This window comes from Triticum dicoccoides, chromosome 3A (assembly GCF_002162155.2).
Source record: "Triticum dicoccoides isolate Atlit2015 ecotype Zavitan chromosome 3A, WEW_v2.0, whole genome shotgun sequence".
Taxonomy (NCBI): domain Eukaryota; kingdom Viridiplantae; phylum Streptophyta; class Magnoliopsida; order Poales; family Poaceae; genus Triticum; species Triticum dicoccoides.
This window is the reverse complement of record NC_041384.1, coordinates 760,242,834-760,251,303: the sequence shown is the minus strand read 5'-3', so window position 1 is coordinate 760,251,303 and position 8,470 is coordinate 760,242,834. Positions and strand designations below refer to the sequence as shown.

Here is an 8,470-nt window from a genome sequence, read left to right as displayed (position 1 = left end):
ATGACAAGTCATGTCAGCAGGATGAATATTTACAAGGTTGATTATCTCCCAGGAAGACAAGTAGGAAGTATGTTTGCAAGTTTTCATGACTAAATTATACAATTATATAAATTGTGTTTTGCTTGAAGTTTGTCAGTTAAAATCATGTTGACTCGCCTACTGTTTAATGGTTCTATTTTGATCATATAATTAGGTTTACATCTTCACTCGCTTGATTTGATAAATTCCATTCTTACCAAGGGTCATCATTTGTATATTTCCTCTTTGGAGGGTGATCTCGTCGCCCACGGAGAATCAATCCATGGAGAAGAGAGTAGGTTCTGCGCCCAACCTCGGCTCCCTATCAAAGGAGGGGAAATGGCTGCGAGCATGCCATCAGCGTTGGGTCGATGGTGTTGTGCCTCGGCAGCTGGTATCATGCAAGGCAGATGGGAAGCAGCAGTGCCGCCTCTCCCCCGAGCTCCAGATACATGATAGCGGCATTGAGGTGAGCAGTGGCAAAGGTTCCCACCTGAACATATCAAGCCGTGACACCAGTACGGCCACAACCTCCTATACTACTACGACTGATGGCTATCCTCTACCCGTGAGTGTTATGCAAATTTGCGTAATTTAACTCCAGTGACGTGGATCTCATTATGTGGTAATTTTGTTTATGTAGAAATTGATGCGCTGGAATTAGTAAATCTGTTATCTTGTTTACAAGTGTGGTGATGCCGATTGTAGAAATTGGGCAATGTGGGATCTCCTATCCTCGTGCTAGTTTGATTTCGCTTTGTTCATCTGACTCAGGAATCATGACGCTATTCATGTCCAACTGAACACAAGCCTTTTTTAATACTTTTTTAATATATGCTACTTATGCTTATCTATGCTGAAACTGATCTGCAAGGCACTGTTTGTCCTGTGTTCCAGATCAATGCCGCTTTATTCATGGGTTGGGTTGCCAGTTCAAGCCACTTAATTTTCGGGTTGCGATTGTTGTCAGTGTTGTTGAATAGTACAAACCAATGATCCTGCGTCTGTAGGTTCTGACCTGGTAGTATCATGTATGTACTCAACAAAACGTGAACTGTCTGCCATGCTAGTATTATCTGTAGTGTTGGCCAGCATGTTTATTTTCACAATTTTACAAATATATCTTTTCTTTGTTTTGTGTTGGAAAGTTAAGCATGAACCATTTAGAGAATTCAACAATATGACTCATGCTCATCTCCATGTCAATGCTAGGAGGAGAAAACTGCATTCAGAGGTTACGGAATAGCAATGGGTGGGTTACCTCCCAGGAGCAGATGACTGGCATGGTTAGTGATCACTAGGCCATGAATCTCATGGATCCCATGATACAGGTACATCAAGGAAATTGTAATAAGTTCATGGCACAACATATAATTTAACGTTAGCTTTCTACATTAAATATCAGGAAAAATTTCTTGCAATTCATTTACATGATGGTCGGCAAATTCCTGTTAAATGAATCTTAACAATAAAGATACAGTCGTCTATATTTAGTTTGCTTTTCTATTTCTGGGTAATCTTCTTATGCCATCATTTTCTTAGTATTTTTATGGTGCAGGTATCTGGTCCAGATCCAACGGAGAGAAGCAAAATCGTGCTGCTTCTTCTTCTTTCGATTGTAAGTGAATCCCTTGATGACAATGCTATTTTTTGTTGTATTAATACTACATCTGATTCACACACTTCATCTATCCTTGTTTGAGAAATTGTGCATGTTTTTGCTTCATTGGTCCAGGAAAATCCAGGTGAAAACTTTCAGGAACTCAGGACGACACGCATTGATTATATTTCATTGTGATGGCCGTTGCCGACACAGCTACTATGGGTACAAGCAACTTCTATTTCGCTCATCACCGGAAACCACCGCCCAGATCCATCTCTTCTCAACCATGCCGGCGTGGTGGTCAGGGGCGCTTACAACTTGTGAGGGCCTGCGTTCTCGCCGTTGATCCGTGATGGCATGGCCTCCCCGCGCCCTAGCCGCGTTCTAGCTAATGGTTTGGGTCTGCCAGCGGAGGGAGAGGGGGACGACCTCTGTCGCTCCTCTCTAGCCTCTTCATCTTGATGAAGCCGTAGGAGTAGAGGGGCACGCGTGTGATGGATCTGCTCCAAGCACCTCAAGCCATGCATCTTCAAGGTGATCACTTCATCCACATTCAATCTCAGTCCCGCGTTTACTCCGAGGAGAGTTCAAAAGCAGCAGAAGCAGTTGTTCTACTGCTGATCGGAGGGAGAGCTTGGCAAGGGAGATAGAGGGAGCTCTACAACCACGATCTTGGCATACAACCCGATGGCATAACTGGATCTGTGATTCGGTGACTTTTTGAATGTGAAGGTGCATTCTTACAAATTTTCTGCTCATGTTAGTTTAGCCCCTGGCTGCATTATACAGACAACATATTTAGATACTTTTGATTATAAAGATCTCTGACATGATCATATTGTTATTTTCAGCTTTTGGATTTGCATATAATGCTGACACCACATGGACTCTGAAGGAAGTTGTGCTAACTGCTAAGCTTTCCCTGCTTTTCCAGCTTGTGTATTTCATTGATGGAGGAGGTATAAATCTGTTCCTTAAAGCGAGCAAATCAAAACAAAAACGCAGGAGGTATCCGACAACACTGACGACCGCTACGCCATTCCACTTAGACCTGAAGGCAACATCAAAGGATGCCACCGGCAGCAGAGATCAACAAGTTCTTCACCGTCGGGGAGAAGGTGGAGCTCGAATGTTTCACCGTCAAGTGCAGACTTATCGTTCAGCTACAGTCACTTGATCATTGTCACAGACATCGCCACACTAAGAATTGTGCAGCTGCTCTACTTTTAGGTACAAAATTGGACATCATGTGAGGTGTTATGCTCAACCCCAGCCAGTTCAAAGGCAACACTGGTGGTGGTCCTCTGAGTATGCAAATGACATAGAGTGGGCACTGCAATAATACATGCTAATAGGTGCAGTTTCATCTCGAGCAGACGAGCACTGCAATAGTACATGCTACTCTCAGCGACTACTAACGTGAAGTTGCACTCAGGCTCTCGCATATACTAAAGAGGTACTGTCGATAAGTATCACCATTTAGTTTTTTTACAGTCTATAGATTTATTTATATGAACAATATTGATCTCAAGGGAAACACTGTAGATTCCTCTATTCCTTCTGCTAATGTGACTGTAGCAACAGTCGCTCCCATTCAAACTTTTTTTAGGGAAACTACAACATGCATTTTGCTCACCTGAACATTAAATTAAGGAATGCAGAAGGTTCGGGGCCTGTGCGAATTATTCAAATTTTATATTTGTGCGAATGGAGAAACACCTAAATTAGGTGGCAGAGTAGAATTTACGCTCGTTGTTGCAGTGCGGCTTTTGGACATCCTTAGCACGATAAGCCCAAACACGAAGATTAGATGCCACCTTGGATTTGTCTGGTTGTTAACTTGTGGTCATTAAACACATATATATTGTGCTCTGTCCATATGCTCTAGAGCAAACAAGCAATGATAGTGGACTGCAGTTTCTGGGGTATCACGCCCATTTAAACTGATGGTGCAAGAGTTCAGGTCAGCCTTCCTTTTTTCCTTCAGATCTTTTTGTTTTAATAATTTTACTATTATAATTATACCATTATATATTTATTTTAGATACATGTTCAAATATTATTTTAGTTCACCTGAAAATACAAAGGATGCGGGGAAAATCACAATTTCTCTCTTTCCTGATATCATTGTCTGAATTTGTTTACCATGTTTTCTCTATTTCCTTCCTTACAGCAGTGTCATCAATGGAACAAATAAAGTCTTGATAAGTAGAAGGCCATTCCGATTCCAGTATGGTAAATATTCGATGGATGACAAAGGGTCCCGAGGGAGCTCGTTTGTGCTAACAACACTCAGCATATTCTGCAAATATCCTCTGAGTTCACCATCCATGAGTTGCAAGTCATGTTTTCTGGTGCTACAAGTATAAAAAGGTTCATACTTTGTTTTATTAACCTTTTGTGGTGTTGTTCCAATACCTTTTGGAGTTTTGGCCTAAAAGGGTTCTCTGAAACACTGAGACAAACAAAGCTAAAATTTGGAGTATGATTAAGCAGTCCAGTCAGCGTTACTAATCCCCACTTGAGCTTGACTGTATTTCTTGGCTTAATGTTTGATATTCTATGTATAGCAAAAATATGTGCAGAATTTCATTTAAGTTTGAAAGCCAATCGATTCCATGCTTTGAGCTGGAAAGTGGTCCCTATTCTGAATTGGTATTTGGATCCCAAACATAACTCCCTATGAACATATAAGGAAATTTTAGTTGTGAAACGACACTTGTTGTACATGCCATATTGCTATATGAGGGTGCTGCTATGTACATTTATAGATGCTTGCGTTTGACTTCCGTTTTGATGTAACAATATACATGTAGTTTGTTGTCAATACTGTTGGGAGACCTTGTTAAAAGTTTATGTCCAACATTTAAAATTGGCTTTTTTTCTACTAAATTATATACCCTTGTACATGTGAAACCCTACAATTTCTTTAGAGCATGGAGGAGTTCTTTGTGTTGCAGACCCTCACCATATTCTACGAATATCGTCGAATTCACCATCCATGAGTGGCAAGTCATATTTCCAATTTTCTGGTTTTATAAGTAAAAAAATGTTCATATTCCATGAATGAGACCCTACAATGTGTATTTAGAACATCCGATCCACACATGTCTATAATTTTAAGCCATGGGTAGAACCATAATCATGAAAGGCGTCTCCATGAGTTGATGCCACACGATATGAGGGTACAAGGTAACTTTGATTGCATCTTCAAATCAATGAACCAAAGGGAGTAAATAATAAACAGGGTTTGTTTCAAAAAATATCAATCAGGATACAATCTTCTTTGTGACTGTTATTAAAATTGACCATCAAGATGATTTTTTTGTGTCTACATGATCATATTATGAGCCCGTAGCAACGCACGGGCACTCTACTAGTCAATTGTAAGAAGGGGGAGGGGGTTGTACTCGGCGCCAGCATCCATCTTTTGCCGAAGAAGCAAAAAATGTAATTGAATTTTTTGTGCGTATTTTTCTCCTCCTGTACAATAATATTAGGCTTTATTATTATGTAACTGTTGCATGATGATTTGTGCACACATCACATCACATAAGGTAAAAAACAGTGACAAAAAAGATTCCAACAATGACAAATACTTACAAGCATGGACAGTGAAATGGGAAACTAGACAAGGACGAAGATTTACTCCTACGAGCAAAGGTTATTTTTCACTTGCACCTGGTGATGATTTTTCTTCCGTTTCAACCTCTTCTTAATTTTTTTTCTTCTCATCATAAGATTGATGTACATCTTTTAGCCATGTGCATGTGTCTATGGCTTTAAACGCCGCAAACCAAAGAATTGCATGATGGTGATCGATTAAGTGAGGTGGCCAGTTATTTCATGTCTTGGGTGCTCCATGCCGGCCGTTATTTCCTATCCAAGAATATAGAAGGGAGGGATACCGTGAAAAACTGGTGATGTATATCCTGTGATGCCGAAGTCAAGAGTGATTATTTTCCTCTCACAAGTCACAACAAAGAAGATACTATCATACAAGACTTATTCAGGTTATGCAAATATATAAATTAAGAACTTCCAAATTAAAAGAAGGCCTATTAGCTCAGCTGGTTAGAGCGTCGTGCTAATAACGCGAAGGACACAGGTTCGAGACCTGTATGGGCCAAATATATCTTTTTTTCTTTTTCTTTTTTTACACAATAGAAAATACGAGAAAAAAACAAAAAAATATTTGGATGGCTTCGCCCGGGTTCGAACCGGAGACCTTCAGTGTGTTAGACTGACGTGATAACCAACTACACCACGAAACCTATCTTGAACTACACTATTTGTAATACTAATCGTACAGCAATTTTCCAAAGACAAATGTACCATCATGGGCTGTTGATTCACTATCTTCACAAGACGTGTGTCCTTTACGTTTTCCATGGCATGAAGTCGCAACATTATATTCCAAGATTTATGGAGATAAACCCACAATAAATTGTAGATCGGTGCCGATCAAAGCATATGGAAAATACACCTAAATACACATGTCCATCATTTTTTTCGTCAAAGGGTGGATTTTATTACTCAAAATGAAGCATCAAGATGAGCACACACCCGGCCACACATGTCCATCATGAATACATGATGTTTAGGAATCCCCGTATTTGCATCGCCATTGAAAATAGTTGATCGACATTATAGCCCCCTGCCTACTCACACCAAATTGGGGGCGAGGACACCACCCCGAAAAATCATGTAACTGTTGCGTGATGATTTGTGCACACATCACATCACATAGCAGAGACAAATATTTACAAACATGGACAGTTGTATTTTGTAGATGGCTCCTGTGAGCAAAGAGGATTTTCCTACTTGCTACTTATGATGATTTTTCTTCTGATTCATCGTCTTCATAATTTTTTCTTCTCCTCATAAGATGGACATACAACTTTTGTCTATGTGCATACCACCAAGGCTTCTAAGTTTAAACATCCATGTTTTTTCTAATTAGTGTTGCAGAGTTCTTGATACGTACCTAAAGCTCGCCATAATGAGAATCTCGTCCAGTACTTCGTAGACATGTAAATTTTGCCATTGGTGCTCATGTGAATTAGTCATTGATAAAAAAAAAGATCACAGCTCTGGCAAGAAACTGCATGTAACTACAGTCCTAGGTCATTCGTCTCAAAAAATTTACCTATATGTGAAAAAGTTACATTGAAAATTAAAGATTAATCAAGTTCGTGTACCTAAAGGTATATGAAAACACTCATCAGCTCCAGCGTACTGATCAGTTTCAGTGTGACTATCGTGTCCTTGGTGGTTGCCCTTGCATCCTCGGGAGAGGCGGCGGCACTCGCGTGCACCTGTATGCTTGCTCTGGGCAGAACAATGGCGATGTTTATCGGTGAAATTGATTTCTTTTGCATACACCATCACATATTCCATGCCAAATTTTGGCACCTTTTCTGATTTGTTTGCTATATTTAGCTCACTAAGTGTATTTCTAGGATTTTAATGTGTGTAATTCATTTTGAAATATGAGTGCATGAAAAAGTTAGCAGAAGTGGGTTGAAAAGAGAAGAGAAGAAAGAAAATAAAATGAAAGAAAGGAAAATATGTTAAAATAAAAAAGAAAATAATGTTTCTGAAGTGTTACACTAAGCAGAGCCACCTAATGGATAAACACACAATTTGCGCCTTCGTCCTCTAGTAGGGAGGAGACTTGGGTGGTTGGGGAGGGGAGGAGGCGGTTGCCAATGACGCGTTGCCGACAAAGGCATATGAGTTGGGAGGTGGGATATCGGAGCCACACAAATCCGTCGCCTTAAAATCTGGCTCATTCCCTCCCGAAATAACAATTCTTTTTCGGAGAATGTTCCGTTTCTAAGTTGTTTATGTCACAATGTTTGTGAAACCTTCTCAAATTTTCTAGCACCCTCTAGGATGATATAATGACACCATGCCAGGTTTCATGTTTCTCAGACTCCGTTTGCATTCTGTGTAATTAAAAAACAATAAGATCAATGTTCAGGTTTCATGTTTCTCAGACTTTGTTTGTGTTCTGTGTAATTAAAAAACAATAAGATCAATGTTCGGGGTCGACACTTGGTACTCCGAGGTTTAAAATTCCATTATTTTCATGGATAAGGCCCGAATATAGACTGCAGACAATTACTAGTTATTGTGTGCATGATGTAGTTCCTAAAATCAGCCATACACTCAAATCATCTTTGCTAAGGATGTAAAAAGTCTTGGGTCTGCAAGACGATTGCTTACACCTAGCGGAGGAGGTCTCTACGGGCAAAATCAAAAGGTGAAGAAGGCTATCAGGAGCATAGGCAAGAAGAGGGATGCCATTATTGGTAAGGCGTCCACGACTGCTTAATGGAGGATACTTAGTCTCTTCGTCATCCATCTTCGATTGGCTCGCCTCTGTGGATTTGGTGGCGTCTGGTGGTTTCGTTGAGGGTGTCGTTGCTGTTGGGTTTCGTAGTAATTTCAAAAAATTTCCTACGCACACGCAAGATCATGGTGATGTATAGCAACGAGAGGGGAGAGTGTTGTCTACATACCCTTGTAGACCGTAAGCGGAAGCGATGACACGACGTAGAGGAAGTAGTCGTACGTCTTCACGATCCAACCGATCAAGCACCGAAACTACGGCACCTCCGAGTTCGAGCACACGTTCAGCTCGATGACGATCCCCGGACTCCGATCCAGCAAAGTGTCGGGGAAGAGTTCCGTCAGCACGACGGCGTGGTGACGATCTTGATGAACTACAGCAGCAGGGCTTCGCCTAAACTCCGCTACAGTATTATCGAGGTATATGGTGGCAGGGGGCACCGCACACGGCTAAGGAATAGATCACGTGGATCAACTTGTTGTGTCTTTGGT

At 40.7% G+C, this 8,470-nt stretch overlaps 1 long non-coding RNA gene and 2 other non-coding genes across 3 annotated transcripts; 2 read left to right on the top strand and 1 right to left on the bottom strand.

Annotated features, from left to right (window-relative positions):
* Positions 1-555: 555 nt before the first annotated feature.
* LOC119266554 lies at positions 556-742 on the top strand. Its single transcript, XR_005132042.1, has 2 exons — positions 556-586; positions 662-742. It is a non-coding gene; the product is annotated as an uncharacterized LOC119266554 (long non-coding RNA).
* Positions 743-5,676: 4,934 nt separating this feature from the next.
* Positions 5,677-5,750, top strand: TRNAI-AAU. Its single transcript has one exon. It is a non-coding gene; the product is annotated as a tRNA-Ile (tRNA).
* A 71-nt stretch (positions 5,751-5,821) lies between these two features.
* TRNAV-AAC lies at positions 5,822-5,895 on the bottom strand. Its single transcript has one exon. It is a non-coding gene; the product is annotated as a tRNA-Val (tRNA).
* Positions 5,896-8,470: the final 2,575 nt, after the last annotated feature.